Below are 14,104 nucleotides of genomic sequence, written 5' to 3' on the forward strand. Positions count from 1 at the left end.
CAAGTTCCAGCCCCAGAACCCACAAAATAAGCAGATAATAATTTAAAAAACCCCTGCCCAAGTCTTCAAGATAACTTGCAACTTTGTCTTTTTCACAATGTTCAAAGAGAAAGGCCAGCCAGGCGTAGTGGGCAGGCTCGTAATCCCATTACCTGGGAGGCTGAGGCAGGAAGATGGCTGCTTCGCAGCCAGTCTCAGCTACTTAGTTAGGTCTCTGCACCTTGGTAACACCCTATTTCAAAGTAAAGAATAAAAAATAGGGCTGGGTGTGTAGCTCAGAGGTAGAATGCCCCTGGGTTCCATCTCTATTACTGCAGAGAGAGAGAGAGAGAGAAAGGGAGAGAGAGAGGGAGAGAGAGAGAGGGAGAGAGAGGGAGAGAGAGAGAGAGAGAGAGAGAGAGAGAGAGAGAGAGAGAGAGAGATAGAGAGAGAGAGAGAGAGAGAGAGAGAGACCCATTTGCAGCCTTCTTCAGAAGGGACAGACGGCAGCAGGTTACTCCAGACCTTTGCTCACCGATGGGGCACGGGATGGGGCAGGATGGAGGGAGGGATGGCAGGGGTCTTAGTCCCTGAGGCAGCATCCAGGGAGGCGAAGAACACACCCAGGGCCCCGCAGGATCAAGGGGAGTGTTGTAGAGGAAACCTGGAGTGGCCCTGCTGCCCCAACACCTGCCGACCCCACCCACAGGGTGAGGGACCCACCAGGCAGAGCCCAAAGTGGTGGGAGCCCCAGCTAGGAATTCAGGTGAGCGCTGAGCCCACAGGCGGCCAGCTTCCTGCACCCTGATCTCGTAGACTGGCATTCGCAGCTGAGAAATTTCCATCGCCCTTGGCCTCAGACATACCCACCACCCAGCCACACCCAGAGGCTGAAAATCTCGGGAAGATATTCCATTATTCCATTACCACGAAGCCTGCAGGTGGTTCCACTCCCAGAGGCTCTCCTGCGCCCTACCCTCCTGCCCCTCCCAGGCCATACCTGCCCCCGGGGGGTATCAAGCTCTGGGTCTCCCCCACCCCCGGGCTGCCCATGGGGGTGACCTCCAGCGGCTCCTCTCCAGCTGCGGAAGGAGTTAGTTCATTTGACCGAAACCTTTTTCTTCTGTCCTGGGCGGTTAATGTTTCGAGTTCTGGGTGGATTCAGTGCCGCTCAAGGAGGGAGCCAGGAGAGACTTCAAAGCAAAGAGTGACCCCACAAACTGAACGGCGGCTGTGCTGGGCCAGGCGAACGGACTGGAATGTGACTTCCGGCTTGCCGGGGCCCCAGGTGACCACATGACCACGCATGGACTTTGTCCTGGAGCCCCGGGGAGGGGGAGAGGCCTGGCCTGATAGGGAAGACTGCTTTCCCCAGACCAGGGAGGAGGAAAGGGAGACAGGTGGGCCCTGCAGGGCTGGCTGATGACCCTCTGCCCTGAACGTGGATGTAAACAGTGTGGGAACTAACAGGTGAGCCAGTGTTTAAACTTCTGCAGACTTACGGTGTGTGTGTGTGCGCGCGCGTGTGTGTGTGTGTGTGTGTGTGTGTGTACCTGTGTGTATGCCTGCATTTGCTTGGGTCTTTGTGTTTGCAGATCTGTTGTCCCCTGGAAGTGGGGTTTGCTGGAGTAAAGGTATTTGTTTTGGGGGGTTAGAGATGCCCCGATTTGGATTCCTGATAACTCATTAGGTCAGACACAGAGAAGGAGACCTGGAAAATTCCAGTTAAAGGCTGGGAGTGCTAACTGTCTTGAGGAGGTGCTCCTATTGCTAAGGACATCGAGATACTCCATTGATATGGATTGTGATGTCTGGTGAGCTGGTCAGATTTTCTTGTTAAAACTGTATCTTGAATTTTTTTTTTCCTGTATCACATGACTGCGTTGTTCTGAAAGGGACAGAATGGGAGGGACAAACGGCTCTCTTCTTCAGCAGCCTGGGCGAGGGGGCCGCCGCGGGATGGCCTCCGCGACAGTAAATCAGACCCTCTCTCCCCCAGCAGAGCCAGTTTGAGTTTGCTTTCGGTTTTATTTGGTGGAAGGAGGTGAGTTCGTGAGAGAGGCCTCAGCCTCCAGGCAGCACTGGAAGGGAAAGTTTTTAGGAACATGGCATTCTTGGGAACATCTTTGCTTCAGAAACACTCCTAATAGCCCCCTTGATTAAATTCCAGAAGGCCGGACCGGGTCCAGTTTCTCTTTGAATAGAGGGCTCTGGCCTGTCATTATTGAAAGCTCACCATGCGTAAGCACATAAAAAGTCACAGGTGACAGTGTTTCCTGTGATCTTATTATTATAAAGAAAAACAGGAAGTCAAGTGGAACTGCAGTAAGAGGGAGGGCCGGCCAGGTGGGGTGGGAAACTCACATGCCCATCAAGCACGTGGGTTTTGCTTTCTTTTTTTGCGGGTCTGGGGATGGAACCCAGGGACATTCGACTTTCGAGCTACACCCCCAGCCCTATTTTTTATTCTTTATTTTGAAACCGGGTCTCACTGAGTTGCAGAGGGCCTCACTAAGTAGCTGAGGCTGTCCGCGAACCGCGATCCTCCAGTCTCAGCCTCCCAAATGCTGGGATTACAAGTGTGCACCACCACGTCCGGCAAAGCATGATGGTTTTGAAGCACACATACACTTTGAGGTGGTGTTTAAGTTTCTTTTTTTTTTTTTAAAGGTGAAATATATAATTCTAAGCTAAACTATATATATATATTTTTTTTTTAATACTTTTTTATTTTTGGAAACATGGTCTCTTAAGCCAGTGTGTCTGGCTTTGAACCTGTGCGATCCTCCTGTCTCCGCCTCCCAAGCGTGGGGATTACAAGCGTGCGCCACCACGCCCAGCTAGATTTTTTTTTTTTTTTTTTTTTTTGCGGTACCGGGGGATGGAACCCAGGGGCATTCTACCTCCAAGCTACACCCCCGCCCCTATTTTTTATTCTTTATTTTGAAACAAGTTCTCAGTTACAAAGGGCCTCCCTAAGTAGCTAAGGCAAGCTGTGAACCATGATCCTCCTGTCTCAGCCTCCCAAATGCTGGGATTCTAAGTGTGCGCCACCATGCCCAGCAAATGTGGGCTTCTTGACAGCAGGGGTTTTTGTTGTCCATTTTGAGGATGGTCACTTGTGGGGCTGGACACACAGTGGGGAGGTCATGGGTGGCAGCTGAGTGACCAGATATGGGGCTGTTATGGGAGATTTTCACGACTTGAATGAGAAGCCCATAGATCCAGAGGTTTATAGGAGGCAAAGGCCAGGGTTTGTTCAGCAGGGGAATTGACGATGACCCCTGACAGAACCTGGACTTTGAGATGTCCTGATCTTTCTGGGGCTTCATTCAGAATTCTGACTCCAGGCTGCCCTTTGCCCTCTGGGGCTTGTGCTGGGGCTTGCGCTTTCCCAAGGGCCTGGTGTGTATTTTACCATTGTTTTTCTTTTCCTATGGTACCTGGGGTTGAACCCAGGGGTATTCTATCTCTCAGCTACATTCCTAGCACTTTTTATTTTGAAACAAGGTCTGGCTAAGTTGCTGAGGCTGGCCTTGAACCTTTGATCTTTCAGCCTCCCAAGTACTATAATCTGTGCACCATGTGCTTAGCTTATTTTACCTTTGACTCTAATTCTCTGGAGGGGCCAGACATCTGTCAAGGAACTGCTTTTAGTGTGTGCTGGTGGGTGGGGCTTGGTGAGGAGAGTGCGCCCTCTCTGGGCTGCTGTGGGTCTGTGAAGTGCAGAAGTTCCCAGGCGGCCAAGCAGGGTGGTACCTGGGGTTGAGGACACCACGTTGCTCCCAGAGCTGGCCCCCAGCTGCCTTGGGCTGAGCTTCCCTCCCCAGCCAGTTGGTCTCCCTTAGACGCCAAGAAATTGATCTCAGTTCAGCCAAGTATCTCAAAATACAGGTGTTGAGTAATATGCTGTACCTCTGTGGTCCAGTATCCATCCATCCATCCATCCATCCATCCACCCACCCATCCATCCATCCATCCACCCACCCATCCATCCATCCATCCATCCACCCACCCAGCCAGCCATCCATCCATCCATCCACCCACCCACCCATCCATCCATCCACCCACCCACCCATCCATCCATCCATCCACCCATCCATCCACCCACCCACCCATCCATCCATCCATCCACCCATCCATCCACCCACCCACCCATCCATCCATCCATCCACCCATCCATCCATCCATCTACCCATCCACCCATCCACCCACCCACCCACCCATCCATCCACCCACCCACCCACCCATCCATTCATCCAGCCATCCTCCCTCCCTCCCTCCCTCCCTACTCCCTCCTCCCTCCCTCCCTCCCTCCCTCCCTCCCTCCCTCCCTCCTCCCTCCCTCCCTCTCTCCCTTGGGTATTTATAGGACACCTACTATATAGACAAAACCCTAACAGCAGCTCTCAGCCTTGATTGTGTATTGGAATTGCCTAGGTAGCTTAAAAATAATAACAAAAAACTTTACTAGTTTACGTTCTGTAGTGCACGGGGGAACCCAGGAGGCCGCGGCTCAGGACGGGCCTCAGGCGTGAGTCACCACCCCTCTGCTACCGCGTCTAGCCCTTCCCGGGTGGGCAGAAGAGCTCTCGCCTTTTCTCAGACTGCGTCAATGCCAGCCATTTCTGCCTAGGATGGGCTAGTTGGTATTTACTTATTTATTTATTATTTATTTTTGTGGGACTGAGGATGAGACCCAGGGGTGTTCTACCTCTGAGTTACACCCCCGGTCCTATTTTTTATTCTTTATTTTGAAACAGGGTCTCACTGAGTTGCAAGGGTCCTCACTAAGAATTTGAGGCTGTTCCCAAACCGCGATCCTCCTGTCTCAGCCTCCCTAATGCTGGGCTTACAAGAATGTGCCAATACGCCTGGCTGCTAGTTGGTATTTATTTATTTATTTTATTTTAGTTTAGTTTATTTATTAATTTTTTTGGTGTTACTGGGGGTGGAACCCAGAGGCTTTCTGCCTCCAGGCTATACTCCCAGACCTATTTCATACTTTATTTGGAAACAGGGTCTCACTAAGTTGCTGAGAGCCTCACTAAGTAGCTGAGGCTGGCTTTGAGCCTGCGCGGTCCTCCTGTCTCAGCCTCCCAAGTGCGCAGATTACAAGTGCGCCACCACGCCTGGCTGCTAGTTGGTATTTAGAACTCAGAACTCAGTTCGGTTTGCCTGGAGATTTTGCTTCCAACTCTGTTCTTTTCTGTGATCCCCGAGGGTGGACCAGAGTCTGGCTGCTGCCTGTGGGGGGAGCGGGGGGCTCCCCTGGCTGCTCCCTCCGTCCTTCCTCTGTCAGAGTTCTGCCCTTCTCTACCAAGCCCAGCCCCGGCCCACCCAGGAAGGGGCTCTGGGGCCCTGGGGCTCTGTGCCCCCTGAGGGGGGTCTTTGCCTGGAAGTGGTCCAGATGAGAGCAGGGTGGCATTAGAAGGGCATTTGGCAGCCTCCTGGTGGCACAGCCGATCCAGCAGTGCCCTTCAGTGACTGCGAGCATCACAAAGAGACCACGGAGCCAGGTGCGGTGGCGCATCTGTAATCCAGCACTCGGGAGCCGAGACGGGAGGATCACAGGTTCAAGGCCAGCCTTAGTAACTTGGTGAGACCGTTTCAAGTAAGAAAAAATAAAATGGACTGGGAGGTGTAGGTTGGAGGTAGAGTCTCTGGTTTCAATCACTACAAAAAGAAAGAAATAAAGAAAGAAATGAAGAAAGAAAGAGAAGCATAAAAGACAATGGAGCCAGATGTGGTGGTCCAGCCTATAATCCTAGTACTTGGGAGGTTGAGGCAGGCGGGTCACATCAGCAAAATCCTCCTGGATACAGCAAGGCAGCCCGGCATCTTTGACAAATACGCTGCCAAGCAGGAGCGAGTGCGTGTCTCCTGCGGTTTGCGGATGCGGGAGTGCCTGGGATGCGCAGTTAGCGGACAGGGGGTGGGGTTGGCGGTGCCAAGACACGTGATTGGCCAGAGCAGGTTATGGTGGGAGTGGGTGCGGGGCCAGGGCTTTCTGGATCCTTTTCTCTAGTGTGGTGTGTGGGTGAGAGTTGCTATAACTAGCAAATGTGCAGGGTCTGCCCACATCTATTTGACCACAGAGCTGGTTTTCTTCAAGGTCGGAGCCGGGTTCTGAGATAACAAGAAGGATCGGAATACGTGGGGTCCATAACACAGCAGCTTAGTGTATTTTTATGGATTTTTTTGTGGTACTGGGGATTGAACCCAGACATTCTACCTTCGAGCTATGCCCCCAGCCCTATTTTATTGCTTTTTTTTTGTGGTACTAGGGATGAAATCCAGGAGCATTCTATCTCTGAGTTATACCCCCAGTCCTATTTTATTCTTTATTTTGAAATAGGGTCTCAGTAAGTAGCTGAGGCTGGCTTCAAACTCCTGATGCACCTGTCTCAGCCTCCCAAGTACTGGGATTCCAGTTGTGTGCCACCGTGCCCATTTTCACAAGTGCTTATTGAATACTTGCTATGTTCTGGGCAATATCTTGTGTGTGTGTGTGTGTGTGTGTGTGTGTGTGTGTGTGTGTGTGTGTGTGTGAGACTGGGTATCGAACCCAGGGACATTCTATCTCCTCCAGTCCTAGTTTATTTTTATTTTGAAACAGGGTCTTGCAGGGTTTATGAGTCTCACTACTTGCTGCGGCTGTCCTTGAACCTGTGATTCTCCTGTCTCAGCCTCCCAAGCACTAGGATTACAAGTGTCTGCCATGCTTAGCTTATTTTTTTATTTTTTAAAAAACCCTAACCTTTTCTTTTTTGGGGGGGGGTTCTAGTGATTGAACCCAGGAGCCTTCTACCTCTGAGCTAGACCCCTAATGTGTTTAAATACATATATTTTTTTTCTTTCTTTCTTTCTTTCTTTCTTTCTTTCTTTCTTTCTTTCTTTCTTTCTTTTTTTTTTTTAAGCAGGGTCTTGCTAAGTTGCTGAAGGCCTCTCTACCTTGCTGAGGCTGGTTGCAAACCTGCAATCCTCTTGTCTCAACCTCTCAAGTTCCAGAATTACAGGCGTGCACCAGCAGACCCAGTTATACAAACCCTGACTTTTATCCATGAGCAACTAAGAGATGCCCAATAGTTCTGGCCTTTCTTGGGTGCTTCAAACCAAGCCCTAGAGCAGGAGAACCAGCCTGCGGGCAGCTGGCAGGCGGGCAGGCTCTGCAGCCCCTCATCAAGCAGTGGGCACTTTCCAAGCGCTTTCCATTCCTCACGACAGAGTGCGTTGGGTTCGCCTGGTTGGCAGACGGGGCGGTGGGGACGGGGCACGGAGTGGCGTGGGGCCAGGTCTCTGACGTGGAGCACTGTTCGTGTCCGCCATGCACCTGGGCGAGCCCCTGAGATGCTCGGGTCTCCGCTGTCCCACCTGCCTCAGAACGCTGTGGTTCCTTGCAGGGCATGGCACAGGCGGAGGGACGCCCCCAGCCCCCGGCTGACCCCGGCCAGCCCCGCGTGTCCAAGCTGGTGCTCCTGGGAAGCGGCTCTGTGGGCAAGTCCAGCCTGGTGCTCCGGTACGTGAAAGACGACTTCAGGAGCGTCCTGCCGACAGTGGGGTGTAAGTGAGGGGCAGGCTCGAGGTCCCCTGTGGGGCCCCCGCTTCTGGACCCTCGAGTCGCAGGCCTGGCACCTGCATGGAGGGGCTCAGGGGCTCTCGGGTTCAGGCCCCCAGAACAGAACCCAGAAGGGCCTGGCACTGCCCAGAAGGAATGCACGTGCCCACCGCTGAGCCAGGCTTCCGCCCAGCCGGAGCCTGCGGGGATGGGGACGCAGGGTCAGGGCCTCCGACTGGGAAGGTGGGCTGGAGGACACGCTGGTGAAGGCTGAGCCAGAGGAAGGACCCCTGCCCTCTCCGCCCACTGAGCCACCTGACCTGCCGGCTAACGCAGCTCCTTGTTACCCTCCCTCAGGCACACCTCTCCATCTGCCTGGATTTGCTTTACCAGCCTGGCTGGGTCTGGGGAGGCGTGACCGGCGCTGGGCGGGGAGGGAGACCCTGTGCTTCTGAGAGAGGCTGCCGTGTGACGAGACATCTCAGAGGCACCTGTCCTGGGGCATCAGCCGGCTGTCGGCCCCTTCATGTCCTCTGGGGTACACCCTGCCTGGCTGCAGATCCCAGCTCCCCCGCATAGGGACCCCGGCCTGCGCTCTCCTGCTGGCCCTCCCCGTGGCTGGGTGTTGGGAAGACAGAGCAGAGCTTGGCTCTGATTGGCAGAGATAAGGCTCTGGCTTCTCTGGACTCAATCATTCTTCCACTCTCCTGAGCAGGTGTGGTGGGTGAGGACTCTGCCCTGGCCTGCGTTAGGGACAAAGGCTTCTACAGCAAGATGAACAGGAGCAGCAAACAGCAGGCTAGGGCGTGCTGCTCAGAGGAGGCCTTTCCTCGTCTCAGGAGCGACTCCTGGGGCCCCCAGAGCCAGCGGTGAGAAGCGGGGTGTCAGGTGGGGGTTGCTCCACAAGGGGACCGGGCAGTACCAAGGGCGTTGCCTCGGGCCAGCTGGGGAGGGGTAACTCTGCTCTCTATCAGCAGGAAACCTGCCCACTCACCCAGACAACAACTTTCTTTATTTTTATAATAACTTTATTTTATAATAACTTTATTTATAATTATATTATTATAATTTTTAAATAATTATTTATAATTATATTATAATTTATAATTATATTATATATTATATACTTTATTTATAATTATATTATATATATAATTATATTATATTTATATTATAATATCTTTATTTTTATAATAACTTTCTTTATTTTTGTTTTTAGTACTATGTGTGTATTGAGCCCAGGAGCGCTCTGTCTCTGAGCTATACTCCAACCCTTTTAAATTTGTGTTGTTTCGAGCCGGGCATGGTGGTGCATGCTTGTAATCCCAACATTTGGGAGGCTGAGACAGGAGAATCATGGTTTTGAGGACAGCCTCAAGTGCTTAGTGAGACCCTTTGCAACTCTGTGAGACTCTGTTTCAAAAAAATAAAGAATAAAAAATAAGACTGGGGTGTAGCTTGAAGGCAGAATGCCCCTGGGTTTTATCCCTAGTCCCACACACACATAAAAAAATTTTTTTGTTTTGAAAAGAAGTCTCACTAAGTTGCTGAGGCTGGTCTCCAACTTGGTCCTGGGGAACGAGGGCCTCTGCTGGTCTAGGTTGGGCACACCTGCTTCCATAGGCTTCAGACACCTGGGGAGATATGCGTGTGTACACACACACACACACACACACACACACACACACACACACACGTTATGGTAGTCTTTGCAAATCGGTATATTATTTAGCTATCACATTATAATTGTAAGCAAATATTTATTTTATTCATTATATTATGCTACATATTATATTTGTATTATTGTTGCTTGTTGTCTAAAATATATGCAGAGGCCCTCCCTGCTTCTCAGATGGGGCGTTGGTGCTCGCCGCCATTGCTTGGGTTTGGGGAAGGGCTCTGTGCCGGGCAGAGTCCTCGCTCAGTCAGCGACACAGCGATTTCTCTGCTCACATGACCCCAGCTTTCATCAGGAAAGACGGCCTGTCCAGGTGAGAGAGAGGCAGGTGCCGAGCTCAGTGTGTCTCCATGGTGACGGCACTCTCTTCCCCAGAGAAAGGGCAGGACTGGGACCGCTGGGGTCCAGGTGGGGCCACTCAGGGCAGGGCCACCAGCCCCAGGAGCCTCAGCGAGAGGAGAGTGGGCCCTGGGTCACCCAAGGTGTGGACCCACAGGGGATCGGGCAGGGACACTGGGCAGGGCTCCAGGACAGGGCTCCCTGGCAGCTCTAGAGAAGGGGATGAACACCTTGAAGGAGAAGCCATGAACAGAAATGTGACGGACACTTCAGTCCCCAAGGCTGAGAAGTCAAGGGACTCCCGCAGGCAGGACTCCCATGTGAGCAGAGGCTCCCAGCATGCCCTGCCTTTAACTCCTGCTACCCCAGCCACAGAGACGTCCAGCCCCGCTCCAGGAGAGGCCCTGGTGGGGAGGTGACCAGACTGGGCTGTCCCCCCATCCCACTGGCCCCAGGGAGAGAATTCCCGCCCACTTCTCCTGAGAGCTGTGTGGGTGCCATCGTTGGGGGTATGGCGACCCCTAGCGCTGGAAGCCGGGGCTAACTCCGGGTGGGTTAAGAGCGCCTCTCTTTACCCGCTCACTTCCCTTCTTTGCTGACCGCCCCTGAACCCCTGAACCCCTCGCCGGAGCCAGCCAGCAAAGGTACGGGTTCCAAAGAGAGGAGTGAGGATGAATAGAATTCAATTCTAAGAATTTGATTCAAAAATTATCTAAGTCTATCATGGAAGGATTGCCAGTACACTCCCGGGTCGATATCTCTACTGACCGATCCCGGGTTTATCACTCTCGTCCTATTTATACAGCTCCAGGTCAATCAACCCTCGTGCCGTCCACCTGTGCGCGTAATGGTCAAACCAATCAACCCTCGTGCCGTCCACCTGTGCGCGTGACGGTCAAGTCAATCAACCCTCGTGCCGTCACCACCTGTGTGCATAACGCCCAGGTCAATCCATCCCACCTCAGCTTCTCTCAGACCTTGAACTTTCCATGACTCCAAACCTTATTGACTCTGGGCAAAGGACAGTCAGAAGTATTCTTTTAGGGGAAAACCTTCATGGCTCCCCACAACCCCTGAAAACAGTTTCCATTTCGTATTCTCCTCAACCTGTTCTCAGGACATGTGTGCGCACACATAAATAACATTTATTTTTCTTTTGTGGTATTGGGAATTGAAATCAGGGGTGCTCTACCACTGAGCTACACCCCCAGCCCTTTTATTTTTTGTTTTGAGACAGGTCTTTCTAAGTTGCCCAGGCTGGTCTTGAACTTGTGGTTTTCCTGCTTTAGCTCCTGAATAGCTGGGATTTCAGGCATGTACTACCACACTCAGCTGAAATTTATTTTTGAATTATGTTTTGGCTTTAGTGTTAAGATGTAGGGAATGCAGTCAATGGGCTTTTGGAAACAGAAGGTGATAAATGTGTGCTCTCTCTTGGGCTGGAGCAGGGAATGCACAGCCCACCCGGCCTTCCTGCACAGGGACCCACCTGATGGGCCTTTGAAACCAAAGAAAATCTAAATAAACCCTCTCGCTTCACTTGCTTTTAATTATCTGCCTTTCGTTGACTTTAGAAATCACGAATTTTGGAGGTCACGCAATATGCCATCAGTCAGTACCACTGGTGTCGTACTAGCTCTGCTGTAGATGACCCCTGACTCTGGGTCACCATGGTGACAGTTGCCTAGGTAACTTCAGGGCCTGGAAGGCCACGCTTGTCAAAAGCACTTCACTTGGGCCTGCCCAGTTGTGTGATGGGGATCTTCCGGCGCCAGGAGGCCAGCTCCACCTCGGGTCATGCTAACACTACCACTTTCTGAAGAGGGTCCCATGAAGAAGCATGAGGTTTGCTTATACGCGCTCAGACCACAGATCACTACACCTCCAACCACTCTCCCTTTGTTATTTGGTACTGGGATTTAAACCCAGGGTCATTCTACTCCCAAGTTCTGGGGTTACAGGCGTACACCACCAAGCCTGCCCACCCTCCTTGTTTATCCTATAAATACCCCCAAACTGTCCTCAGGAAGGAAGATTCGAGACTGGGGGGGGCCGGCCCCCTATGCTCGGCTGCCTTGCGCATGAACCCTTTCTTTCTCCTAAAACGTGTCTCAGTGATTGCGGAGGGCAGTCAGCCTGGCATGGCAACATCTTCCATCTCTCTCCAGGGAAGATGTGGCTCTACAGTCTTTACACACTGACTCACACGTTGCCATTGTGTGGACAAAAATCCACGCACTGCTTGGTAATTTGTTAGTTTTTTTTCATGGATCTGAACTCAACTATCAGCTGTGTGTGTGTGTGTGTGTGTGTGTGTGTGTGTGTGTGTGGTACTGGGGATGGAACCCAGGAGCATTCTGTCTCCAAGCTACACCCCCAGCCCTATTTTTTTTTCTTTATTTTGAAACAGGGTCTCACTGAGTTGCAGAGGGCCTCGCTAAGTAGCTGAGGCTGTCCGCGAACCGCGATCCTCCTGTCTCAGCCTCCCAAATGCTGGGATAACAAGCGTGCGCCAATACGCCTGGCTACCAGCTATCAATTTTAAGGTGGAAAAGAAAATATGAGAGACAAAGATTAGACATTGAAAGAGGTACATCTGTCCATGTGTCACCTGGCCGCGATGTCCATGTGTCACCTGGCCGCGACAGTGCCTAAGATCCAGCTGAATTCAAAATCAGAAGTGTGATGTGAAATGGTCGAGGACAAGTGTGTGAGGAAAGGTGGGTGTTGCTGGGCAGTGGCTCCAGGAAGAGCAAAGACAGGAAGAGGAAGTAGAAATCGCCAGCCAGACCCGGCGCCTCCAGTCTTTTCTCCTGGAGTTACTCAGCCAGCCTGGGTAGAGGGTACCCGTGATGGCAAATCTGTCAAGTTGTTGGCCTGAGAGATGTCCAGGATTAACAGCCCGGGGCTGTGTGGATGAGGTGCCTGGCACGTGCAGTAGCACATGGAGGGGAGCCCTCGCCCTGAGTGCGGGCATCACTGTCTGATAGGCTGGGGCCTAGGTAGCGAAGGGAGGGAGGCGGCGGAGTGTTGGCGAGCTCCACCCCTGAGCAGGTGCAGAGGTGGACGGCCGCCAAGCAGAGGGGACAGCGGAGAGGTGAGATTGGCATAGGAGTGGCGTCGGCGAGGCGGGCGAGGTCGGCCTTCATGTGACCAGGGGCCTCTGCGGGATGGGCCGGCAGGCGAGGGGCCGGAGCTCAGCTGTCCTGCTGGAAGCCACGGAGCTGTGTCGGGTTCTAGGCCACTGGAGAGCCCTCTGCGCCACGCACAGTGCTGGGTTTGAGTTAGGTCCTCTGGCCGGGGCCCAGAGCATCGTGACACTGCGTTGCTTGTCCAGAAGCCTCCGGGCGTGCGTGGCTGCTGTTCCTCCGGGCGTGCGTGGCTGCTGTTCCTCCGGGCGTGCGTGGCTTGTTCGCAGAGCCCGGGGCTGATGTGCTGCAGCCCGACCTGCAGGAGGACAGGGGGTCCTCAGTAAACTCCGATCTCTGTTTCAGGCGCGTTCTTCACAAAGGTGGTGGCGCTGGGTGCCTCGTCTCTGAAGTTTGAAATCTGGGACACTGCTGGCCAGGAGAAGTACCACAGCGTCTGCCACCTCTACTTCAGGGGCGCCAGCGCTGCGCTTCTGGTGTACGACATCACCAAGAAGGTAGGGGCCCCTCGAGGCCCAGGCGTCTGCCCAGTCTCCCCCTCAGGGACAGCGAAAGCTGGCTCTGGAGGAAATCGCGGCCTGTGCGGGGCCCTGGTTCACGGTGCGATCAGGACAGCACTGGAGACCACTGTAATACGGGCTAGTCACCTCCTCCAGGGAGCCCTGCGGCCTGGCCCGGCCCCTCGCGCCCTGGACTCTTCCTGTGGTGCGACCCCATGCCTGCTCGGCTCTCCTGGAAGAGTAAGGAAGGCTGGCCATACCCCCTGTGATGCCTCTTGTTTCTCTGTAGGAGTCTTTCCTGAAGGCCCAGCAGTGGCTGGCCGACCTGGAGAAGGAATTCACCCCGGGAGAGGTGGTGGTCATGCTGGTGGGCAACAAGACGGACCTCGGCGAGGAGCGGGAGGTGACGTTCCAGGTGCCAGCTGCAGGGAGGTCACGCCCACCTCGCAGACCCTGGGCCTGGGGCCTCGAGCTCACCGGCCACGCTGCCCCCGCCATGCACACGCGGCATCCACATTCCCGCCCTTGCACACACACTCTGCAGACACACATGAATGTGCACAATGCAGGCACACACCCACACCCATACTCAGACCACACAGGCACAAACACGCACATTTACACCCCACCCACATACCTGTACCGCCCACACGGGCACAAATGCACACACATATTTGCACACGCACACTCACACATTCAGGCTCATACTGCCCACAAGGCACAAATGCACACACATATTTGCACACACACGTTCCCATCCCATGCTTTCTGCCTTAGTTCCCCTTTTGGCCCAAGATTTCTGTCGTTCCGGGAGGGCTGGGCTGGGTCACACACAGGGGGCGCCCTGAGCCCGGCCACGACTGGACTGGGGGCTCCGCCCATGGGGAGGGGCCTCCCCAGC

This window comes from Muscardinus avellanarius (genome assembly GCF_963383645.1).
Source record: "Muscardinus avellanarius genome assembly, chromosome: 2".
Classification (NCBI taxonomy): Eukaryota; Metazoa; Chordata; class Mammalia; order Rodentia; family Gliridae; genus Muscardinus; species Muscardinus avellanarius.